The 25,410-nt window shown below is 44.7% G+C and overlaps 1 protein-coding gene and 1 pseudogene across 6 annotated transcripts in view; one reads left to right on the forward strand and one right to left on the reverse strand.

Moving 5' to 3' along the window:
* PSD3 (pleckstrin and Sec7 domain containing 3) overlaps nucleotides 1–25,410 on the reverse strand; it is a gene marked incomplete at its 3' end in the record, with an annotated part of 575,664 nt that overhangs the window by 509,442 nt on the left and 40,812 nt on the right. The gene's annotated exons all lie outside the window — the stretch shown is intronic.
* On the forward strand, nucleotides 8,074–9,923 carry LOC309795852 (protein phosphatase 1F-like; annotated as a pseudogene). Its single transcript has one exon. The product of its transcript is annotated as a protein phosphatase 1F-like (transcript).

A 25,410-nucleotide genomic window follows, 5' to 3' on the forward strand; every position in this document is an offset into this window, starting at 1 on the left:
AGCTTTTGAGCAGAGGAATAGCGGCATCTGATTTCTCTTTTACCAGGATCACCTTGTATGGGGTGTCAGAAACAGGGAAGTGAATTAGGAGGCTAATGCAACAATCCAAGCAGATGAGGGTGGCATAGGCCAGGGTGGAAGCAAAGGAGGTAGGGAGAAGTGTTCAGATTCTGTCGTATTTTGAAGGTTGAGCTGACAGGATTTGCTGATCAATGGAGGGTGGAAGAGAAAGAGAGTCAAAGATGACTCCAAGTGGTTGGGGGAGAACTGCTTGAAAGATGGAGTTGGGAAACTGAGCTGGGAAGAATCTGCAGGGGAGCAGGACTAGGCGGGGGACGTCAGCGCTCAGCTGTGGACATGGTCAGTTACAGGCATCTTTCAGACACCCAACGGCAGTGCTGCATAAGCAGTTGGAGATCAGAATTCAGGGAAGAGGTTGGTGCTGGAGCTATAAATTTGGAAGTTAGAGTAGAAGTGGTATTTATACCCATGAAATGGGATGAGATCACCAAAGAGGCAGATAAAGAGAAAGTCCAAGGCAATGCTAAGAAGTTAGGGGGATGAGTAAGAACCAGCAGAGGAGGTTGAAAAAGTAGGAGGAGAGCAGGTAGATGCTCTTAATGGACTATTGTCAGGTTATTTTTACCTGAAACTTTTTCCTCTCAAGTTTTCAGTTAGCATTTGCTCTATTCTGCTGTCTCCCGACACCCTGCAGTCATCACTTCTCTTTTTATCAACACGTTCATTCTATCATTTTCAAGAAGAATGGAAGAGAGTGTTTATACCTATAGTTCTAGCAATTTCTCACTTTGTCAAGCTAATTTGTTATGCCTGACCTAGTTACTAATATTTGTTTACTATTTTTTGCAAAAATAATTACTTCTAGAATTCACTAAAAAAGATATAATATGTAGGTTTCCAAGCTGATAGAAATTGTTTATTAATTAATTTGTATTTAATTTCTGTATTTTTTTTACAAAAGAAAAGAAGTGCCAACCACAGCTTCTTGGAATTATAACAAGAAAAATCGAATGGAATGACTATACACATTAGAACCAGGATGTTGAATAAGTTCCATTCCTGGTATAACCAAAACTGTCCTCCACAATCGTCTCATTCGGTGGGAGAAACTCTTCCCTGTCATTAAATGAAAACTTGGCAGGCCCAGAAATTGTTCAGCTCACTCTAGACACAGGGTCAGTTCAGTAATTAAACTACCCAGTCCTGGAAAGCCCAAACTTGACCTGACATCAGATCTTCCCTGCTTAGCTGGAAGTGTGCTATGGGAAGGAGAGTGTAGGTGACAACCTCTGCTCCACAGCCCTAAGTACCCACTGGGACACCTCCTCTTCTTACTGATACTCTCCAGCCCACCCCAATGGATAGACCACAGGAAGGTAGACCCCAGGCCAACTCTCTTGCATGTGGCCCACGTCTGGTCCACAAGAACACTCATGGCCCTTGCTCAGCAACTCTGGAAGTGCAAGCTAATCCCAACCACACAGCAGGGGATCTCGGGCCCTGCCCCTAAAGCACTCGACTCTCTCTCACACTGAGTTTCCTGGAAAGCAACAGTCTCCATTAGCTTTCTGGGGCATGAGTGAGACCACTACCCTCAGTGTTTTCCAGCTACAGGGAACAACTTCAAATTTCTCCAAAGAGTCTCTTTGAAGTCCCTTTTATGAGTCTTGGGGTCATAGAGTAGAACCTCCCACCTTCCCCTAATGGGGAGTACAACCAGGCGACAGCTCTAGTCACCGTGTCCTCCCAATCTTCTCACACTCCCTTCTTTTTACAGCTTTGATCTAACTGTGGGATCCAAGATTGTGGAGCAAGATCTCAGGACCATTTCCTTAAAAATCTGTACATGGGGTGGAGGTCTGTTTCATATTCACTTTGTACACTTTCATATCAAATGCATTGACACCTCAGTAGAACCTGAGACAGAAAGAGCCCCATTCTACCTACCATCCTCTTCTCTTTCTTGACTTGAAAGAGTCAAAGCATTTTTTTCTTGCTATAAATACATGTGCACATATATTTACACGGACATTTAAGTATATACATTACATATTGTACCTCTGGATATAGCCTTAACCACCTCCATTGTAGATTTATATGTTTGAAGGTGATGACTGAAAGACTGGTACCCTTGTGGACAGAAATCACTGAAAAAGTCCTCCATCTACACCTAGCCCAGTTCACCACGACCACATTGTGAATATTGGGACACTTCATATTACCTATTCCTCATACCCATCCTGTCCAACTTGATAACTACTAGCCATATGTAGCCATTTAAATGTAAAAGAATTAAATTAAATTAAAACCCAGTTTCTGAGCCTGACTACTATATTTAGACAGTGCAGTCATAGAACCTTTCCATCATCACAGAGTTCTGCTGGACAGCACGGCCTCACACAGGCTTTGGCACATAGGAGGCACTGAATGGCAAGTGAAAGTTTGGTCCAAAGCTACTGTTACCAGAAGGGGGACCCAGAAGTGGGCTCTTGTCTAACACCCAGAAATGAATTGTCCGAGGAGACACACTTACTGACAAAGCAAAAGACTTTGTTGGGAAGGGACACCCAGGTGGAGAGCAGCAGGGTAGGGGAACCCAGTAGAACTGCTCTGCCTTGCGCTTGCAGTCTCAGGCTTTATGGTGATGGGGTTAGCTTGGGGGGTTGTCTCTGGCCAGTCATCTTGCTTGTGCCCACATTTGGTCTGACTCAGTGTCCTTCCTGATGGTACATGCATCTCTTAGCCAAGACAGTTTCCAGCACGAGGGTTTCTGGGAGGTTGGCAGGACATATTACGGGCTGGCATCTCCTCCCTCCTTTTGGCCCCTCCCGAGTTCTCCAGGTTGGTTTTAGGTGGCGGCACCATGTTCCTTATCGGGACCTCCTATCGTGAGACAACTCACGCAGGTGGTTATTATCAGGCCTGGCCAAGGTGAGTGGTTTCGGCCAACGGTTCCCTAACAATACCATATGATTGCCCTGGTTTATTTTTCTGAGAATATAAAGCTTTTTAGTACAGTACTAGGTACTGACTCAACCATCAAGAACAAAAACCAAGGTACATAGGTATAGCTGCTTTTCTATTTCACACTTGAAAACCTATCTTCATCCTCCTACTCCACTAGAAAATGCTTTACCATCCAAATAATTACTGAAAATAATTGGGGGAAAGTCCCTATTTCCCTCAAAAAACAAATTACTTTTTCAGAATTATTCCAGTGAAAAGGAATTGTTTCAAAAGCAGTGTTTGTATTAAAGGGGGATTCCATATAAAAACTACTTTGCTGAAAGAAGCATTTCACGTATAATATTTTTCCAGAGTAGAAATGACCTCTGAAAATTACCAATGCCTGAGTGCGTTCACATTGTAAAAGTACCCTGGTGTTCAAAAGCAGTCTTTATTGTCACAATCCTCACAATCTTTCTGGCAAGGCTTTAGTGATAATGGCAAATCCCAGAAGCTGAATCTGTAAATGTTCTGAATTGTGACCCCAAGAAACTCAGACCAGACTAGCCTTCAGATGCAGAGACGACCACACCTTCTTTATTTACTTCCTTTCTATCTCCTGCCCAAGGCACATTGCCCAGTACAGAGGAGTTGCCCATCAATGTTCCCTGAATGCACAGATGAATGAATTCTCACTTCTTTTTTTGGGAGGGACTAGCATGTGGTTTAGGGATTCCTTTGATTTCAGTGGCTCTACAGAGAGAAATGTTGGTGAACACTGTCAACAAAGCAGGTAAGAGAACTTCCAATAGAACTCTCATCTCAAAATATCTGCTTTAGGAAATCTTACATTTGAAAATTTCTGTAACTGTGTTCATGAAAGGAGAGAAATCTCTCCGTTCTCTCTCCATTTCCCATTAAAGACCCTCATTCTGGACACATCTGCTGAATTACCTGCAAGAGTTGACAAGTTACTGGGGCTGAATTCTGACTGAGTGGCTCTTTTCGAGTCACCTCACTTCTGAACTCTGTGAGCCCAGCTATTTTGGCCCTATTGATTCATATAAATCCACAGTCAGGAACCCTGGAGAAAAGGGTTTCTTTCCTTAAAAATCAGCTTTACTGATGGATAGTTTACATACTGTAAAACTCACCAATGTTAGTGCTGTGGTACTGTGATTTATAATAAGAAATATACTTGGTTTTCCTTCTGCTCCTGACACAGAGCTCCTGAAGATCTCGAAATTCCCAAGTGGTGAGAGCAAAAGCGTCTTTTCTTATGCTGATGGCATGACTTTAGAACCTCACCTGAGGGTGGGGGCTGGTTGCAAGGAGAACCAACTCTGTGATTAAAGGGCTAGAACCGGGGCTTCCCTGGTGGCGCAGTGTTTGAGAGTCCGCCTGCCGATGCAGGGGACACGGGTTTGTGCCCCGGTCTAGGAAGATCCCACATGCCGCGGAGCGGCTAGGCCCGTGAGCTATGGCCGCTGAGCCTGCGCGTCCGGAGCCTGTGCTCTGCAACAGGAGAGGCCACAACAGAGACCCGTGTACCGCAAAAAAAAAAAAAAAAAAAAAAAAAGGGCTAGAACTTTCAGTCCCACACCCTTTCCCTCTGGGAAGGGGAGAGGGGCTGGAGGTTGAATTGATGCCAATTGCCAGTGATTTAATCAACTGTGCCTATGTAATGAAGCCTCCTTAAAAAAACCAAAAGGATGAAGTTCTGGGTTGGAGAACACAAGGAACACAATCTTGCCTTTCCTTCCTTAAGGATGAGCCCTTAACCTGTCGGCTCTGATGCTATCTCCAGGTAGATAGTGTCACAATTGACTTGAATTGTAGGACACCCAGCTGGCACTGGGGAACTGCTTAGTGGTGTGGGGAAAAACCCACACACGTTGGAACTGATGATAAGAATTGTTAAGTCCAGAGTTCAGTGAGCTTTGGCAAATGTATCGAGTTCTGTAAATCACCACTACAATCAAGATATTTCACACCGGGGCTTCCCTGGTGGCACAGTGGTTAAGAATCCATCTGCCAATGCAGGGGACACAGGTTCGATCCCTGGTCCGGGAAGATTCCCACATGCGGCAGAGCAACTAAGCCCGTGTGCCGCAACTACTGAGCCTGCGCTCTAGATCCCGCGAGCCACAACTACTGAGCCCACGTGCCACAACTACTGAAGCCTCTGTGCCTAGAGCCTGTGCTCTGCAACAAGAGAAGCCACCGCAGTGAGAAGCCTGAGCACCGCAACGAAGAGTAGCCCCCGCTCGCCGCAATTAGAGAAAGCCCCTGTGCAGCAACGAAGACCCAACACAGCCAAAAATAAAACAAATTAAAAAAAAAAAAGATATTTCACACCTTCTCCCCCCTCAAATTTCCATGCCCCTTTGCAGTCAACCCCTCCCTCCAGACCCTGGATCCTAACAACTACTAACTCGCTTTTCTCTCTGCTGTAGTTTTCCCTATTCTAGAATCCCACATAAATGTAATCATGCAGTATGAAATCTTTTGTTGTCTGCCTGCTTTCACATAGATTCATGCATGTTTTTATATGGATCTGTAGTTTTCCCTCTTTGTTGTTTAGTAGTGTTCCATTATATGGATATATCAATATAATTTGTTTATTCACAAAGTGATGGACATTTGGATTGTGTCCAGTTTTTGGCTATTACAAAGAAAATGTTATGAACATCGATATTCAAGTTTTTGTGTATAGTGCATATGTTTTTTTCTTGGATAAATATCCAGAAGCGATATTTCTGGGTCATATGGTTAATGTACGTTTATTTTTTTTTTAATGCAAAACAGTTTTCCAAAGTGGCCATATTATTTTGCTTTCCCATTGCAAGGTTTGAGAGTTCCAGTATTCTACATTGTTGCCAACACTTGATACTATCAGTTTTTTTAAATTTTTGGCCTTTTGTGTATGTAGAGTGGTATCTCATTGTAGTTTGACTAGCATTTTTTAATGATAAATAATAATTGAGCATCCTGTCTTGTGCTTATTTTCAATTTGTGTCTTCTTTTGTAAAGTGTCTATTTAAATCTTTTGCCCATTTTCTAAAATGGAATCTTTTTGTCTTCTTTTTATTAAGTTGTAAGAATTCTTTATATATCCTGAATCCAAGTTCTATATCAGATAGTTATTTTGTAAATACATATTTATAAATGTATTTGTATTTGTAAATACATACAATTTTCTACCTGTTTTTGGCTTGTCTTTTCAATTTCTTAAGTGTCTTTGAAGAGCAAGAGTTTTTAATTTAAAAGTCCAATCTGCCATTTTTTCTGTTATGGTTTGTGTTTTTTTGTTTCCTAAGAAATCTTTGCCTAATATAATGTCACAAAGATTTTCTCCTATGCTTGCTTCTAGAAGTTTTATAATTTTAACTCTTATGTTTACATTACAACTGAATTTTTTTTATGTGGTATGAGTTAAAGGTCAATGTTCCTTTCTTCCTACATGGATAGCCAATTGTTCTAAAAACATTCTTGAAAAGATTACCCTTTCCTCATGTAATTATCTTGTTGAAAATCAATTGAGCATATATGTGTGGGTCTATTTTTGAACTCTCTTCTATTGCATTGATCTTAACCTATTTAAAAAAATTTTTGGCCTTTTGTGTATGCTAACTAAATAAGAGTGGAAGATAAAACCACGAGTAAAAGTCTCAGCGTCATAGAGGGGACGAGGAGGAACACTAGAGATGATGTAACCCGACCCCTTTGCCTTACAGGTGGGGAAACCCTTTACAGACTCTTGGCACAGCTTGAAAGACACTTGTTTGAGTACCGTAGTCATAATATTTTACTTTATAAATGTCCTAGGTGGACACATTCCATGATCTGCTCTATTTTGGAGCAATGATCACCTTCTAGGGGGGCCTTCCTGCCGCTCAGCGTGACTTGGGGATGGATGCTCAGGCCACTGGACCCCTGAGGGGGGGACCACTGGAGGAGGCCAACCTGGGAGCAGTGGGTCCTATCTGGGCCCTTCACTCCAGCCACTGTCTTCACTTGTCAAATGAGTTACAAATAAAATGCTTTTAAGATTTGTAGGGGCTTCCCTGGTGGCGCAGTGGTTGAGAATCTGCCTGCTAATGCAGGGGACACGAATTCGAGCCCTGGTCTGGGAGGATCCCACATGCCACGGAGCAACTAGGCCCGTGAGCCACAACTACTGAGCCTGCGCGTCTGGAGCCTGTGCTCCGAAACAAGAGAGGCCGCGATGGTGAGAGGCCTGCGCACCGCGATGGAGAGTGGCCCCCCGCTTGCCACAACTAGAGAAAGCCCTTGCACAGAAACGAAGACCCAACACAGCAAAAATATATAAATAAATTAATAAACTCCTACCCCAACATCTTAAAAAAAAAAAAACAAAAAAAGATTTGTAGAACAATTTAATATTTTTTAAAAATCAACATTGCATCCTCTTACACTAACCCCAAACACACACCCACACACTTCAGAAATGAGACGTGGTTTTATCTATCCCTTATGTTTATTTGTTAAATATAATGTTTAGAAACAAAACTGAAAGCCAAGTTGATTTCTTTCATAATTTAAGCTATATTAACCTGCTACTCATTTTTTTCAGATGAAAAATATTTCCAAAAAAGGATTAGTAATTTGTAGTTGATGGATATTCAAAATTAATGTCAGACTGTAGAACTTGCCTCTTATTTCATTGTGAATATAAGTTGAATATGCACATATTACAGTTAAAGAACTTCTGAAACTTTTAACAATAAGAAGGAGGGCTAATTTTTTTTTTTTTTTTTTTTTTTGCGGTACGTGGGCCCCTCACTGTTGTGGCCTCTCCCACTGCGGAGCACAGGCTCCGGACGCACAGGCTCAGTGGCCATGGCTCACTGGCCCAGCTGCTCCGTGGCATGTGGGATCTTCCCGGACCGGGGCACGGACCCATGTCCCCTCCATCGGCAGGCGGACTCTCAACCACTGCGCCACCAGGGAAGCCCAGGAGGGCTACTTTAATGCTCTAAATTTTGTCATTTGTTTAAAATGTCAAGTAGTTGTCACACACACACAAAACAACAGGACATCTTCAAATCCATTTTGTTCAGAAAAAAGACTTTGTATGTGATTTCTGAAAGTTATTTAATAGCTAGAGATACACAATCAACATATTTTTGGATATGAGATTGTTTTCTCCTTTAATTTTTTTCTCCTTTGTGGTTTACTATAGAAATTGCCCATACTAGTTTATATTGCTGATGCTGTTATGGTGCTTTTATAGTAAATGACTGACTCTAGAATGGTTATCCGTAAAAGGACACTTTTCTTTTCTCTTTTAGAATATATTTTGTTTCTCCAACCTTAATTTTTATTTCTTCTAAGGAGTAGGGTTTCTATTGCATCTAAAGGATCTATGTAGATGTAGGGCTTAAAAGTGAGAATCAGGACAGATTTTAAACCTCTTCTTTCTTGCTCTCCTTCTCCTTCTGTCTCCTTTCTACCCTGCACTGCTTACACCCAGCCCTGCACCCTTGCCTTGGTGACCTCCCTAGGATTTATTTTCTCTTTCCTTTTCCCTGCGCTCCTCTCAGCCTCGCTGTAAAGTTCTCAGTCTATCCCTGGTCTTCTCAGCCTGTTGTCATAGTGACAACCACACTCCCAGGAGTAGCAGTCTCCTGAGTGGCTGGGATGGACCTGACACCAGGTCCCACAAACAAGCCTGTAACCGTGTGGACTTCAGCGGCTCTGGGCAGACGTTTAGCAGCTGGGCCAGAGCTGTCACCAAACGGTGTTGTTAGAGAGAAAGAAAGAAAAACGAGGAAGAAGCCCACACTGTTAAAAACCTAGGCGGGGGGAGCGGCTAGCGGGCGCCGGGCGGCCGAGTGGCAGAATGAAGACCAACGACCTGGCAGCAGCCCCCGGGGATGCTCTGGGCATGGCCTCGGGAACCCCACAGCAGAACAGCCAGAAGGCAGAGGAGAACCCCAGCCTCCTGGACGCACTCCTCCGCGACTTCCCAGCCCCGCTGGGCCCGGAGAGCCCTTTGCCATGGAAGGTCCGAGGGACAATGCTGATCCAGGAGGAGGTGGAAGGCGAGCTAGCTGAGCTGGCCATGGGCTTCCTGAGCAGCAGGCGCGCTCGGCCGCCACTTGCTGCCTGCCTGGCTGCTGCGGACGGACCTTTCTGAGTTCCGGAAGTTGCCGGAACAGGTGGAGGAGGACGGCGATGAGGAGGAGGAGGCCCCTGTGAGCCTGCTGGACGCTGCGGGCCTAGTGCGGAGCCTCTTTGACCGGCTCTGGGAAGTGTGCAGCCAGTGGCAGAAGCAGGTGCCCGTGGCTGCCTGGGTCCCGCAGCGGCAGTGGCTCGTCTCCGTGCACGCCATTCGTAACGCCCGCCGCAGGATGGAGGACCAGCACGTGTGCCTCCCAGCCTTCAACCTGCTCTTTGGCCTATCGGACTCTGTGGACCGCGCCTACTTTGCCGTGTTCGATGGGCACGGAGGGGTGGACGCCGCGGGGTACACGTCTGTACACATGCACGCTGTTGCTGCCCACCAGCCGGAGCTGCCCACTGGCCCCGCGGGGGCCCTGCGAGCAGCCTTCCACTGCACCGATGATATGTTCCTCTGGAAAGCCCGGCGAGAGTGCAGATAAAAGCTCGTTTACACTGTACCCTCATCTACAAGCGTGCAGTAGAATTACGTCTAAAACAACACACGTACGGTAAAAAACACCTTATTGCTAAAAAAATGCTAGCCGTCATCTGAGCCTTCCAGTCGTGATCTTTTTGCAGTAGGCACATCAAAGATGACTGCTCACAGATCACCATGACAGAGAATAATAATCATGAAAAACTTTGAAATATCGCAGGAGTTTCCAAAATGCGGCACAGAGACAGGAAGTGAGCAAATGCTGTTGGAAAAATGGTGCCAATAAACTTGCTCGGCGCAGGGTTGCCACAAACCTTCAATTTGTGAAAAACGCACCATCTGCGAAGGGCAATAACGCGAAGCAGCAACACGAGGTCCACCTGACCCTCCCCACCCCGCAAACACCTCCCCCGGGCAGGTCTCTCTAGGCTGCTGGTGTCGGCAGTTAGCGCGATGAGGCGCGTTTGTTTCTGAAAGAAGACGCATTGGTCCCTCTGTGACCTTACCGCCCACTGAACCTCACCTCGGAACCTCGAGGGTCCTCCTAGCAGGGTGGATACTAAGATCGTGTCCATTTCTGAGATCGGGAAACAGGCCCAGAGAGCTGAGGCCTGGCCCAGTCGACAAGGCAGGAGGAGACGCGGTGGGGGGAGGGGGTGGCGGGGGGGAGGCACCGTCATCAGATGCTCTGAGCACAGACCTCACCAGAATTAACAAGGCTGCATTTGAATCTGAACAGAAAACCTTCCAGGTCTAAGACTGTGAGCTGGGAGCCCCGCCACCCGGCAGCTCAGGGCTGCCGCTCTAGTCAAGAAAGAATTCTCTGAAGCACAGCTGTTTAGCTTAGGCTGTGTTTATTAAAAACACCTTTGCCGAGACGTTAAAAAAAAAACAAACCTAGGCTGGTTCATTGCCTGCTCACTGATGAGCGGTTAAAGGATAAGGTAAAGATAGGTACAAATATTTAGAGAAATATGACTATAGACAGATGACATTCTGGATAATAAGGGAAATAACGTAATTTTAGAACACAGTGAGCCACAGACTTAAGGAAACTAGTTGGAAAAACATCTCCATTTGAAAAGGACCTAAAGGGTCTCGGAGGAAAACTTGGCAGAGACTAAACAGTCAAATTAGTGAGTGTCTTTCTTAGAATTAAGGCTAGCTCAGGATGAAAATCTGAAAGAGAACAGTTTGCTCCATATAATACCATTTTACCAATAACACTACGTCACAAACCTAGTTCACCCAAGTATTACATTATAGTAAGAATCCAGTGAAGCAAAGGGTGAAGGATGAAAACAGAAGTCCTTCCTCCTTCCCCTCCTCCCCAAATTCATGGAATCGTGGACCTGGAAATCATCTCTTTCAACCTTACCCTCAAGGCAGGAAGCCCTTATACAGCAGTTTTAACAGGTGGCTATCCAGGTTCTGCTTCATTACTTCCAGTTGACAGAGAAGTGAGTCATTGCTTCACAAAGCAGCCCATTCTATTTTTAACAAACTTCAGGTAAAAATCCTCCACTAATAAAGAGCTAACACTCATGCTCTATTTACTCTGTGCTAGGCAGAGGCCTCCATGCATTAGCTGGGAATCCCCACACGACCCCATGCAGCAGGCCAGTGGCTCAGAGCAACTAACCCCACCACAGCAAGGACGGGGTCTGGATTTAGGTCCAGCCTGACTCCAGAGCATCCTATGTAACCCCTGTGCCATGGGGCCGCAGGTCACACATGCCTCCCTGTAGCTTCCGCTATTCACGCTGGTCTGGACACCAGTGGTCAAGCCACCACTCCCATTCCCCTTCCACTCCAATAGCCTTCAGACACTTGAAGATGGCAACTGTCATCTCCCCCCATGCCCCGCAACTCCTCTCCTCGCTGTTTATTCAGCGGCAAATTTTTGGAAGCCTCTTTCATCTGGATGACCATCTTCTCAGGATGGGTACTGAAGAGCAAACACAGGAGATAAGGTATAAACAGAGTAATAATTACAGATGAAATTGTCATGTTTTGGCTACCAGATTCAGTGGAGGAAAAGATTTTATAGGTAATAAGCATAAAAATTATCTTTATAAATATTTGCTACTGCATGTATTTATGTGTACTCGCAAATCTTTTCATTACTAACATAGTAATTATCGTTCTAAACACATTATAATGCTGCATAATGATAACTTATTGTCCAAGCTGAATTATATTTCAGGAGCTAACAATGAATTTGATAGATGCAACCATTTCTGTGCATCTCTGCTACCATGGCAACCAGTTAAAATAGGTTTGTTTAATTAATTAGTTGTTGGTAAAGCACTATGAAGATGAAAACTGCTATTAATAGATGCACAGTGTTTGGTATTAACGCTAGTGTGATTAACATAAATGTAAAGTGTTCATGGCCGGAGTAGACCAATTCGTTTTCCATTAACAGCCATATTTCATCATTGAATTAAGAAAAGGATTTTTTAAAACTTTTAGCACCTTTTTATTTTTAACAAATTTTCTAGTCTCTCTTTTATGCTTCTCTTGGCCAAATCTTAACCAACTCACATCATACACTCAGGCAGAAGAGAAAATGAGTGATAACCAAAGTTTCCTGATGAAAAAGGAATATCTTCTGATGGTGGTGACAATACTCAAATGCCACTGCTGAGCCTTTCCGTTTCCTGAAGCTGAATGCAGGGTATGGAGATTGCCCCGAGTGAGAGCTGGAGGAATGGCCACATCATCCGCCAGGACCTATTTCCCAAAATGGCACAAGGGTTGTTTGCAGGGAGCTTGTCAACCTCCCTTAACACCCACCAATGCTTATGCAATTGAAGTAAAAACCACTGTTTGCCATGCAGATGCAACTACGTGACAAGCTCCCCAGATTGTCAAACCTCCAAACAGATGGGCCCCGGGTCTGCCATAGGTTGAAATTCTGGAGCTGCCTTTGCTCCTTTCCTACCTGCCTCCTTGCTATGATCTCTTGAGTCTCCGGGGAGATCTTGTAGCTGAGCTACTATTGTGGAATTTAGAAGTGGGAAGACCCACCCAAGGCCCTCTACTCCAGCTCCCTGCATTGTAATAGGTGAGGTATTTCACAGATGAGGAAAAACAAAGTTCAGAGTTAGCTGAACTCAGAGAGTGCTGGGCTGGGCTGGGCTGGGCTGGGCTGGGCTCCATTTGGATTGTGGTAGGGTTACGTGGCTGGTTGGTAGTCTTATCCTCAGGTAGACTGAGAATACCTTCCGCTATCTTAGCTTAAACCAGATCCATGAACCTCTGGCTGGGTCCATTTAAATGGATTCAATGGACTACCTCATTGCCAGTAATTGAAATGTCCTTGTTTACATGAGGGCAAGGAGTGAATGCTCAGGCCTGGGCTCCTCTTTAGATGGTGGCACACCCCAGTGCCCACCTGGGGCCAGAATATGACAAAGGATGAACGTGACCTCAATATTTCCCTTCCTCTGAATACCCTGTGCTTGCATGTTGGCTTTTGTAGCAGTGTCTTACGCTCTTTCACATCCCTTGGTGTTACGCATCCTCAGATGTTGACATCTGCAGTCCTCCCACCGCACGTTAGATTTACCCCTCCTTGAAGTCATCCTTTGTGACTGACAAGGACTCTTACAGAAAAGGCATCACCAGCATCTCCATTCCCAGGTTATGTATTTGTGGTTTAAAAGAATCCTTCAGTCTGTTAAGCCTAAGGAGTGATTGAAAATGGCCATTTCAAGTCTATGGCAGATCAGTGGGAGAATTCCTGTGCGGAAGAATCTAACCTGAGAAAGAAAGGTCTGGCTTGCAAGATACCAAATGGGATGCTGTTCAAATGCAGCTTATATGTAACTGCCTGCTGGAGATGCTGTGGAGGGAATTCAGGTGACCTTGGGCCAGATGGCCTTTCAGATGCCTCCAGCCCTGAGATTCTTAATGATTGTGTTGCATGAATGGCGGCTCGGTTCACTGTTGGTCAGTGGCCACTTGGAGAGGCTTTCTTACACCTCTACAGAGCTCTGTCCTTAGCCCTGGCAGTGCTTATCAAACTGTATCAGTTCAGAAAGTTGGAATTATCAGCCCCATGTGGCGTAGTGAGAAAGAGGCACTCACGAGCTCTCAACAAGTGGGGGCCATGGGCTGATCTAACAAGGTGGCACTGGAAGACCTTCTCTTTATCAAAATACCCATCTCTCTTCTCATCCTTATCATCTGTTTTGTGCTCCTATCTCAACATCTATCTTCTCTTCCCTAACACTAAGCCCTGTGTCTAAATATATGATCCTTTTTCCTTTCTTTACAGGATTTTGTTTACTCAAGAGGTCTTCCCTGAACTCTGTTAATCTCCCCAATTTATATCTTATCTTTCTCCTTCCTTTATATTCCAAACTCTTACCAAAAGAAATAATATCTGGGACTTCCCTGGTGGTGCAGTGGTTAAGAATCTGCCTGCCAATGCAGGGGAGACGGGTTCTATCCCTAGTCTGGGAAGATCCCACATGCCACGGAGCAACTAAGCCCATGCACCACAACTAGTGAGCCTGTGCTCTAGAGCCCGTGACCCACAACTTCTGAGCCCATGCTCCGCAACGAAGAGTAGCCCCTGCTCGCCACAACTAGAGAAAGCCCACGTGCAGCAATGAAGACCCAACGCAGCCAAAAAAAAAGAGAGAGAGAAATGATATCTAAAGTTATTGAGCAGTTGCTATGTATCAGGAACTAGGCTTAACAATTTAAGTGGATTATTTCATTTATTTCTCATAATATGTAAATATGATAGATACTTTTATCCCTATTTAGAATATGAGGCAATAAGGCATAGAGAGATTAAAAATCTTGCCTGAGGCCCTACAGTTAATGCTGAAGTCTGGGTCCAAATCCAGGCAGTTTAACTCCAGTGATCTTAACCAATAAGGCCTCATCCTCAGGACCTGGGTCCCTGACAATCTGACCTTTGACCCTGCACTGCTGAAACTGCCCCTCCTCCTGCCTTGTCCTTGTCCTACTTGACCTGCCCTCCATTGACCTTCTTTCTTCCTTGACTTCATGAGACCATGTGGATCCTTTTTTTCTCTGCAAACTTCTTCCATATGCAAATGTTCTGGCCTTTGCTTTTTTTTTTTTTTCCATCTTCTTCTCTCCCTTTTCTTATTTTTTGCTCTTTATCTACCTTGGCAATCTCATCCTTTCCCACATTTCAATTACAAAATCAATGCAGGTATCTGAGCTCATTTCTGAGTTTCAGTTTTTATATCTAACCGGTGAATGTCCCAGGGACACCTCAAACTCAGCATGCCCAAAGCCAAATTCATCATCTCTCCTTTATTTGTACACCAACCTCACTTCCTGCTGATGAAATGGCGTCATGTCCTGGAAAGAACACAAGGCAGGGGAATGAGAGGACGTGGATTCCAGTCCCTGACATGCTGGCTCTATGAACCCTATCTCCCAAGTAAGGGGTTGTTCAAGGGGCGGCATTAGATGCCATCCACTCTGTATTCCTACAACTCCTCATGTCCCACATCCATCACTCTTTCAGGTACCCAGAGATGGAATCTTAGAGTCATCTTTCACCCCTGCATATATTCAATCTTGAAATGGAAAGGAAATTTTTCTAGTAATTAATTATTTTTAATGTAATTTATTTATAGAATACCTACAAGATGACACCACCGGGAAACACAGTGGAGAATGAACGAGACAAAGTCCCTACCTCACGGAGTGAGTGGAGGCTGACAGTAAACATCTGCATGAATAAACGTTTTAAATAATATAAAGGAGCAAAAAGAGCCATGACGAAAAAGAAAGCAGGTCAAGGGTTTGCAAGCGGCTTGGTGGGAAATGTTTTAGTTAGGGTGGTCTGAGGAGATGATGTTGGAGCATTGACCTGACAATGAGGGCACGTACCACAAAGACGGGAGGGGACCCTGGGGAGAGGGCAAAGGTCGTGAAATGGGAGCAGTGAGAGGATCCTTGTGGTTGGTGCAGGGCACCAAGGACCAGGGCTCAGCATGAAGGTGGGAGTCGAGGTCTTTGGGCCTGAAGGCTATGCTCAGAATTTGGATTTAGATTTTAACTGGTGGGGATACCTTAGAGGATTTTAAGCCTGAGAATAACTTGGCCTGATTACATTTTAAAAGATCACCTACTGCTATGTGGAGAATAGATCATGGAGTTTGCAGCAGGACAAGAGTGATGACAGGAAGACCTATAAGATTCAGTTGTCAGGTAAGAGAGTCTTGGGGCTTGGACCAGAATATCCATGCAGGTGACAAGCTTGCTGAAGAAGCTACATGTGAGGGGCTGTGTCCCTTATTACTGGAAGTATCCTGGAAAGGGGGGAAGTCAGGGATGTTGCCCATGAGTCAGGTTTGGACAACATGGTATGGAAGGTTTTGCTACCGCCAACATTCTACGCTCTATGAGACTTGATCCCATTTTATGTAGAACCTGCCTTATCTACTTTTTATATGGCCCCATAACCCTGTAAGTCAGAAGACAAAAGGGACAGGCATTAACTCACAGGTCAGATCTAACTGGATCTGGTCTAGCTAGTTATCCTACCTTTAGGAGCTGACCAGTCCCCAGTGTAGTAGGGTGATTTGCCATAACGAATGAGCCCCATTGCATGACACCCATTTTACTTATCTACGTGGAGTCAGAATCCCCTGAGCCTTAAATTCATAGTAAAAGGGATATCAATTTGTGAAGATTAAATGAGGGAATGTATAAAGTTTATAGAAATCTAAGTTACTAAAAAGTATAAATTTTTATAGAAATCTAAGTTACTATTCTTACTTAAATGAAATTCAGTGCAAAAGCTACAATAAAATGTTTTATAATGTGCTTTGTCCCTTTGCAAAGCTGTAACTGCTGGAAATGCTACAACTCTTGAACTTGCTGGGCCAGACCCAAGGACAGCTACGTGTCTTTGTATACAAAGTTAATATGTGTCAGACAAACACACTGGACTATACGCCCAGGCAAATTTTCAGTAATGAGACAAGGGTAAGAGTAAGAAGTAAGTGTTTCCCAACATGCCCGGAACAACCAATATTCCTCTGTTTTGATGTCATCAGCACACTTTTTCTGCCATTTTATCTTTCCTCACGAAAAAGAAACCAAAAACTGTGATTTCTAATATTATTTCAAAATTGTGCTCTTCCTATGTGGTTTTAAAAAAAATATCCATTTTTTAAAAATTAATTAGTTTATTTATTTATTTATTTTTGGCTGCGTTGGGTCTTCGTTGCTGCACGCAGGCTTTCTCTAGTTGCGGCGAGCGGGGGCTACCCATCGTTGAGGCGTGCGGGGGCTACTCTTCGTTGCGGTGCGCAGGCTTCTCATCGCGGTGGCTTCTCTTGTTGCGGAGCATGGGCTCTAGGCGTGCGGGCTTCAGTAGCTGTGGCACGCGGGCTCAGTAGTTGTGACTCATGGGCTCTAGAGCGCAGGCTCAGTAGTTGTGATGCACAGGCTTAGTTGCTCCGCGGCATGTGGGATTTTCCCAGACCAGGGCTCGAACCTGTGTCCCCTGCATTGGCAGGCGGATCCTTAACCACTGCACCACCAGGGAAGCCCTCCCATGTGGTTTTATAGAGAGCAAAGGAATGAAGAAACATATTTGAAAAAGGGAGACAAGAGATAATCAAAACTGAATTTTGTTCTAATTCTCTTCTGAATTCTTTAACTTGTACATTGTCATAATTCAGAGCTTTACATGAATTTCATCATCAAAGAAACTTTAAGAGGAAAAGAGAATTTCTCTTTTCATTAAAATTGTTTTATTTTATGTGTATGTGTTTATATGGAAACAAAACAAATCTGATGAGAAACAGCTGGATGAACATGTGGTTTCAAAACCGTTACATAATAAAAGAGGAAAAGATTCAGATTCCCACATTGCACCTAACATATGGTATTTCATCCCTACAGCACCCCTCTCCCCACTTTTTAAAGGATATCAAATTCTAAAGTGATTTCACAGGTGACCCACCTTCTAGGATTACATTCAGCAAACTTATTTCCCTCCACATGCTTAGTGAAATGCGGGGTGAGGCTCCCAGATGAGTGAGCCCCCAACATGTTCTTCTCCAAACAAGCCTAAGTGTATGTTTAAAACCAAAACGTCAGACATGATAAATCTAGGTCTATAATATATAAAGTGAAGAAAATCATATGTCACAGCAGAATATCAATGATTGACATATCAAAAATCTTCAATTCTATGGCAGCAAAGTAGGTTGTCTATAGGTTGACCAGGTCCAGACACCAACAGAATTTCTTCAGTTTTCTTTAAAAAAAAGTCTGGGACATAAACAAAAGCACCTCATGAAAGTCCTTTTTTCATGGGTCACTGAAACTCAAAATCACTGAACTTATGAAGAGTTCAAAGGAATGTCATAAATCCACATAATAGGCTTGAGCACTGGCTTGGGTGTTTTAATTTCATTCATAACACTTGAGGTTGCTGCCAAAAGTTCAATTTTCTCTCTCTTTCTTTTTAATTGAATGAAATACCTATAAAGGAATCATACCTCCTAAAAAGAAAGCACAACTTTACAAGAGAAGAATGATGACTCTCATCTCCAGTTAAATACAACTTCCATCTTGGTAAAATTGAATAAAGGAATATGCTACCAGTGAGTTGGCCAGTAATGCAGGTAGGAGGGAGGGAGTTACAAGAAGACCGGGTCCTTACTTCTCCTACCGCCTCTCCCCAGGAATCTGCTACATGTCCATAAACTACTTTGACCTTATAGAAAATGAGTGGAACAGAAAAGAGTAGAAAAAAAAGAGAGTAAAGACCCAAGACTTGAAGCATGTTAACCAGGAGGGCAGTTCTATGTTCAGCATCAGACCACACATTTTGCCAAATATCATAGACTGGCAAACAGCATATCTGGCCAAAATGACTGTGGTAAGAATTCACAGGTATGGAATCATGCTACATAAACAGGATCTCGAAGCAGCTTTAGTGGTAGCTCAGGGTCAAAAACCTTTCCATTTACTGTGATATTCAGCCAAACAGAGCTCCCACACAGTCCTCCCATCTGGTCATGCTTTTGTGGGACTGTGGACTCTACAATCCCTCCCACCTGGGAGGAAAATGGGATCCAACCTATTACTTTTGCAGGCCACCTTTAGGTTCATAGCTGGGGGGAACTACCGTGACCACATATTGTGTCAGGGCTCATATACTCACAGAGGCATTAACCACATTATGATTTTTCTGCAGGACCTGAGACCTTTTCGTCTCCTTCTCCCCACCCTGCTGGCCAGTCTCCCAGCTCAGGGCCTGGAGCAGCTGCATCTGGGGATCTGTGCTCAGGACTGTGCCCTGCCCCTACTGCAGTCCCCCCACCCCACTCCTCGAACAACCGCATTCAGGACCAAGTAAGATGCTGTGCTGCACCCGGCTCCTCCTTGTCAGGACCTATCACTTGTATTGATCGCTCTCCGCATATTACTCTTGCCCAGGCACTCATCACCTCACAACTGACTAATTCCTGCAATCTCCTGGCTGCTTTCCCCCCTCAAACCCGTGCTGCAAACAGCCTATAGCTTCAATGGTAGCCTCCCTTCTCTGAGCCAGACTGGGGTAATGCAAACAGCCTGGACTTTGGAGCAACAGACGGGATTCAAAACTAGGCTCCATGATTAATTGTCACTAACCAAGTCACTCTACCCTTAAATCCATTTACTAACCTGTAAGTGTGTTAACCCCCACCTGGTTATCAAGTAGATTCAATAAGATGATATCAATTGTATCCTTGAAAGCACCTAGTACCCCGTTTATAGCAGATATTAAATGAATGTAAATTATTATCTGTTCTTTTGCACTATATTTACTGTTCTTTGTCAGCTCATTCCATGGTCTTTAATCTAGTCACCAAGACCAGGTCTTTTTCTCTAGGAGTTTGCAGTCTGGTGCAAACAGTAAAACATTGGTGTATCCCCCCCTTTTTCGGACCAAATTCAAAACAACATTTATTCACCAAACACAGAGTTAGTGTCAACTAGATACTAGATACTGTACAAGCCTACTATATCAACATGAAATACAATAAAACATGAAAAATACTGTGAAAGCAAAAGAACTATGAAAGTTCTATGAGAACCTTGCTCTGTGGTGTACCACAAAGCTTCACAGAAGAGATTCTCCAAGGATGAATAGGAGTTTGGTGGAGAGATGGGGAAGGCCATATAGAAAAATGTGAAGGCTTAGGTATGACCCGGGGAGACAGGCAGATGAGACTTTTGAAGAAGTTAAGGCCCAAATTGTGAAAATCCTTGAATGCCATTATAGAGGTTTAGGACTTTGTTACAGGCAATTGAGAGAACATTTTAAGGAGAGAATGAAATGAAACCGAGAGATTCACAGTTCCATTGAAAAAGTTCACCAAAGGGCCTGGGTATTTCTCTTATATGTCTTTTATTTTGAATATATCAGAAGTGTTAAGGGAGTTGAGACTGACAGTGGCCAAACTCCCTTGAACACAGCCAAGTGTCTTTCCTGGAAAAATAAGAAGCATTTCTAAGCAACAGCATAAAGCTCTTAAAAATAGCCGTTCCCAGTAGCTGTTTTCTAGGACTGATTCTACAGAAGTTTACCCAAGTGATTAGAAAACTCTTTGCTCTTGCAAAGATGAGGTCTCTTTACATAACAAAAGAAATGTAATAATCCCTTACCTCCGCAGCATTTCTCCATTAAGAGGGGAAGGAAATTCTAGAAATGGAAGAAAGTAAAAGAAACCAGCCCTCTGATTCAGTCCCAAATCAACTGAGGTTGGCTGTGTTGCGAGGAGGCTACGAACAATTGTTGGGCACCTTCTAGGTGTCAGTGCCGTGCTAGATGCTTCATACACATGATCTCACTTAATCCTCACAGTAACCTACCAAGTAGACATTTTTACTCCCAGTTGAATTCAGGGCTTTCATCAGTCTAATTACTAGTTTCTCAAATATTTTCCTTTAAATCTTCTTTTTGTCCATAAGCATCATCCCTTACATCTTGTTCATGTTTAGTTTGGGTACAAATTTTACTGGAATTATCCAATAGGAAACAAGAAAATATGTGTAGAACAAAGATGAAATAACTAGGTCTTACACTTTCGGACCTGACAGGGACTCTGATTTTAGCATTGATCCGTTTCCTTTCTTGGGCAATCACTTATTCATTCAGCAAATATGAGCTAAGTTCCTGGCACCATGCATCTGGCTGAGGTCAGACTTAGCAAAGGGCCGTGCCTACTCTTTCTCACTCAGTCCTGGCAATCTACCCCTTATCATTCCTGTCTGCCTCTTAAAACACCCAAGTGTAACTTTGCCTTGAATACCCAAGGCAAGTTAAACCTCTTTTTTCTTCCAAGTTTGATGCAATACTGGATTACCCGAGTAAACCACCAGGATGCTAGTCCTTTTAGCAAGCTCTGATGAGGTTTTGTTAAAGCTGACAATGGAAGTTTCAAAGAAATACTGTTGACACTGCTAAACAGTATTTAATACTGAAGCTTACTATCATTCAAGTCTTGGCAAGTGAAATGGTTGGTTGGTCTTGCAATAGAAGAAAAGGCATTAAACTGGATAGGAACAGGGACAAAGTTCTCAGGTGTGGGCCTCAGGTGAGCACCTGTTTTTGATCAAGAGTGATCTCTAGCCACAGGTGAGCACCTGTTTTTGATCAAGAGTGATCTCTAGCCACAGGTGAGCACTTGTTTTTGATCAAGAGTGATCTCTATCTATCCTCAGCTCGCATAGCACCTGGAGAGTTAGGGGTTAACTCTGAGGGTTGGCAGCCCTGGGACCAACAGCTGCCAGCAATTACATTTGTCAGCATATCCTCTGCAAACCCCACTACCTCCCTGGGGCTCACTGCCAGCAGGCCTCTTATTCCTGTGTATGTGGGGACATGAATCTGTTTGCAGGAAGCAGGAACTAAGCTAGGTGCTTGAGTAGACGAAGTACTTAAGAGCCTCAGGTGAGCAATGCAGTGCTACTCAGCTGTTTATTTGCTAATGACAACATGCATTGCTGATTTGCAAGCATGGAGGTCTCTAACTGCGCAGTCCTTGGCACTCTGGGGTAGCTCTCATGTGCCCCCAGGCTATAGCAGCAGGATGCATTGTGCAGATTTCATTATAAGCAAGGGATTCAGGATCCTGTAACTGGAGAGGCCACAGAATGGTCATTTATCGTAGAATATCTCCTAGCCGGATGATATAATCCTGCCATTAGGGACTCAGGCCCTGAGATAAGCATCCTTCTTCCTGCAGCATCTTCCTCCGATGCAAGCCTCTGGGAGGTGGAGCGTGCAGGGGACAGATGAATGGAAGAAAGGACAAAGAAGAGGGAGACACAGAGTGTGGTGAGGGAAGGAAACAGCCTATGCTGCATGCACGAGCACACTGCTGAGCCCAGGGGGCAGGGAGCACATCTGTCTATCAGCCATTCCCCCACGTCTTGCATAATACAAGGTGGGTATTCAACAGGGACGTGCTGAACGATGCGACTTAAAAGGCAGAGGACCAGCTCTCTCCTGCCTAAGAACGGGAACCCATCAGAACAAGGATCCCAAGGTGCCTGTGCTCCTGGCAGAATCTTCCCCAGGGCCAATGCTGTGGCCAGGTGGGCCTCCTGCTCTGAAGTTTCTGCTGTCAGGTAACACCTACACACAGCCTAGTGTCACTGAGTGTCTTGTGGTTGGATTTTTTTAGTGAAGTTTCATGCACATTCGCCTTCTATCCTTGCTTATGCAGCCTCCCACTGAACGGCCTGGCAGCACCCTTGGCTTGCCCAAACCTGGAGACAAGTAGCGTTTGCACATCCAGAGTCTCCAAAGAACAGGGCAGACGCCTCTAACTCATTCTCCTGAAGCCTTGCGAGAAGTGGCAGCCAGGGTGAGGCCAGGCTTGATGACCGCCCCCAGGACTAAAAGTAACCCAAATGCCAGTGGGCCTGGTGGGACGATGGAGCCAACCTCCTGGCCCTTCACTGAGAAGCGGCCCCGCCCCCTCCTACAGGGCACAGAGTCCTGGCAGACCTAACACCTTGGAGAAAAGAGCAGTTAGAGATGTTTTTTATGGGATCTTTTATGAGGGCAGAGTGTACTTTCTCCCCATCTAAAGCCCACACCTTTGAAAGTCAGGTTCCTGAAGAAATGGTATATAGCTCTGTGCATGAGAAAACCACTTAGCTCACAAAGATATATGGATAAAATAGTGAAAGGTGCTCAGCTGCTGAATTAATACATTATGTACTCTGAGCAACTTAGCTGCCAGAATGCTATATATCCTCATATATCCTTGTGGAGAAAGGAGGGAAGAAAGACAGGAAGAGACCCCACATCAACAGCGTGGTGGGTAAACGTGAGACCTGTGAGATACTGGGTTGAAAGGTGCTTGTGAATCCATAAGCAGCTGCGTTCACAAAATAGAGAAAACTGCTAGGGTCCGATCTAGTCTATACGAGCAGAGAAGCAAAGAACAATCAGGTTTTCTCACTTTACGCAATTTGGTGGAGCTGCCTTAGGCTCTGTATCAGTTTGCTAGGGCTGCCACAACAAAGTACCACAGCCTGGGTGGCTTACATAACAGCAATGTATTGTCTCACAGTCCTGGAGGCTGGAAGTCCAAGATCAAGGTGTCAGCAGTGTTTGTTCCTTCCGAGGACTTTCTCCTTGTCTTGTAGGCGTCACCTTTCCCTGTGTCCTCTCAGGGTTGCCCCCGTCTGTGTGTTGTCTGTGTCCTAATCTCTTCTTATAAGGACACCTATTAGATTAGGGTCCACCCTTATGACCTCATTTCACCTTAATTACCATTTTAAAGGCCCTGTGTCCAAATACAGTCATATTTTCAGGCACTGGGAGTTAGGACTTCACATGCAAATTTGGGTAGGTGGGTGGAGAAACAGTTCAGGCCCTAAAAGGAGGGGACATTCTCCAAGGAGGGGGGAGGAGAACCTCCCCCATCACTGTACCAGGAATCCCTTACACCTAAATCACACGTGTGATGAGCTTCCGATGCTTCTAAGACTTTCCTGTGCCTCTAAGATCTGTGACAGAGGATGGTGACAAAGATGGCTTTATTTCCTCATCTAATTAAAAGGTGGAAACCTAGATATTTTCTCTCCTCAGCTCCTGAGCCTGCTTTGAATAGTGGGATGGCAGGGTGTCCTGGAAAAACCCATGGTGTGAAGCCAGACTCCCTGCATTTGAATCCTATGCCTGCCATGTATTAGCTTAACCCATTAGTGAAAAACAATCATGACAAGGGAAGGGATGGAACAATTAAAATCCTCAGCTCCAGCCAGCACCTAGCAGAGAGTTAAAACTCTTAAAGAAGCTCAGATTTTGGAAACATAATACTTTTTTTTTTTTTTGCAGTACGCGGGCCTCTCACTGTTGTGGCCTCTCCCGTTGCGGAGCACAGGCTCCAGACCCGCAGGCTCAAAGGCCATGGCTCACGGGCCCAGCCGCTCTGCAGCACGTGGGATCTTCCCGGACCGGGGCACGAACCCGTGTCCCCTGCATTGGCAGGTGGATTCTCAACCACTGCACCACCAGGGAAGCCCCAGAAACATAATACTTTTAAAAAACATATTTATTTATTTGGCTGCACCGGGTCTTAGTTGTGGCCTTTGGAACCTAATTCCGCAACCAGGAATAGAACTCAGGTCCCCTGCATTGGGAGTGTGGAGTATTAACTGCTGGACCACCAGGGAACTCCCAAAACATAACACTTTTGTTCGAACAAGCCAGCCAATTTGTGATGGAGATTGCAACAATTCTTAGATCAAGAGTTCAGTACTTAGGATGCAGGTCAAGGAGGCCACGTCAGCTCTTCCTAGTTAGTCTTTGAGGTCTGCAATTTGCAAATGAGAAAAAAGAAAGTGATCTAATTTAAGTGACCCCGCCACCGCAGGGCCTGCGAGGTGAGCCTGAGTGTGCTCTTTGAACTAGACACAGAAATGCACTGGGTCTACACCCTTCACCTATATCCCCTCCTGGCAGACAAATAATGGCTATGAGGCTTAGTAAGCACTGAAAAAGGTATAAGATTAAACAAATGGGCTGAAGGCCTCCTGTGAGCCAGGACTTAGTCACACACGTCCTCTCCCAACCGCCTCAGTGTCCAGAAGAGGAAACCGAGCCTCAGGAAGAGAAGAGTTTGCCCAAGTTCATTGGCTCATAAGACTTGAATACAACCTGTGATGTCTGATTCTGAATCCAGTGATCTTCCAGATTCACTGGAGTTGACCCCAAGCCCCCCATCCTGCTACCCACCCTGCAGCTGGAGTGTTCATTTAAGCCCATGTCTGATCAAGTCTCCTCTTTGCTTCAAGGCCTTCAACAGCTCCATGACTCTTAGAATAAACACACAGCTTCTTATCCTGACCTGTGAGACCCTCCTCCCTGGCGTCTTTCACCTTCCATGCCTGCACCCCTCCACTTGCTGTCCTCCTTCCAGGCCTGAGTCCTGGTCAAGCCCCCTCCCTTCACAAGAGCTCTGTGCAGGCTGGCCCTCCTCGGGCCTCCATCTTTACCTTGATGACCAGCACTCATCCTTCAGTTCTTAGTTCCATTGTCCCAGGTCCAGCGAAGACTTCTCTGCTTTCTGGGATTAGACCACACCCTCTATTATGCACTTGCATATGACCCAGCACTGCTCCTTTCCAGCACTTTCCACAGCTCATACCTATTTGTGTGATTAAGGCTAGTCTTCGATTATCTACAAACTCCATGAGTGCAGGGACCTTGCTTGTTTTCACTCATTAGGGGGCCTCCAGCACCCCAGTAGTGCTGGCACATAGTAGGCACTTAATAAATATTTTTTGAATGG

Source organism: Mesoplodon mirus, assembly GCF_964341445.2.
Source record: "Mesoplodon mirus genome assembly, chromosome: 20".
Classification (NCBI taxonomy): domain Eukaryota; kingdom Metazoa; phylum Chordata; class Mammalia; order Artiodactyla; family Ziphiidae; genus Mesoplodon; species Mesoplodon mirus.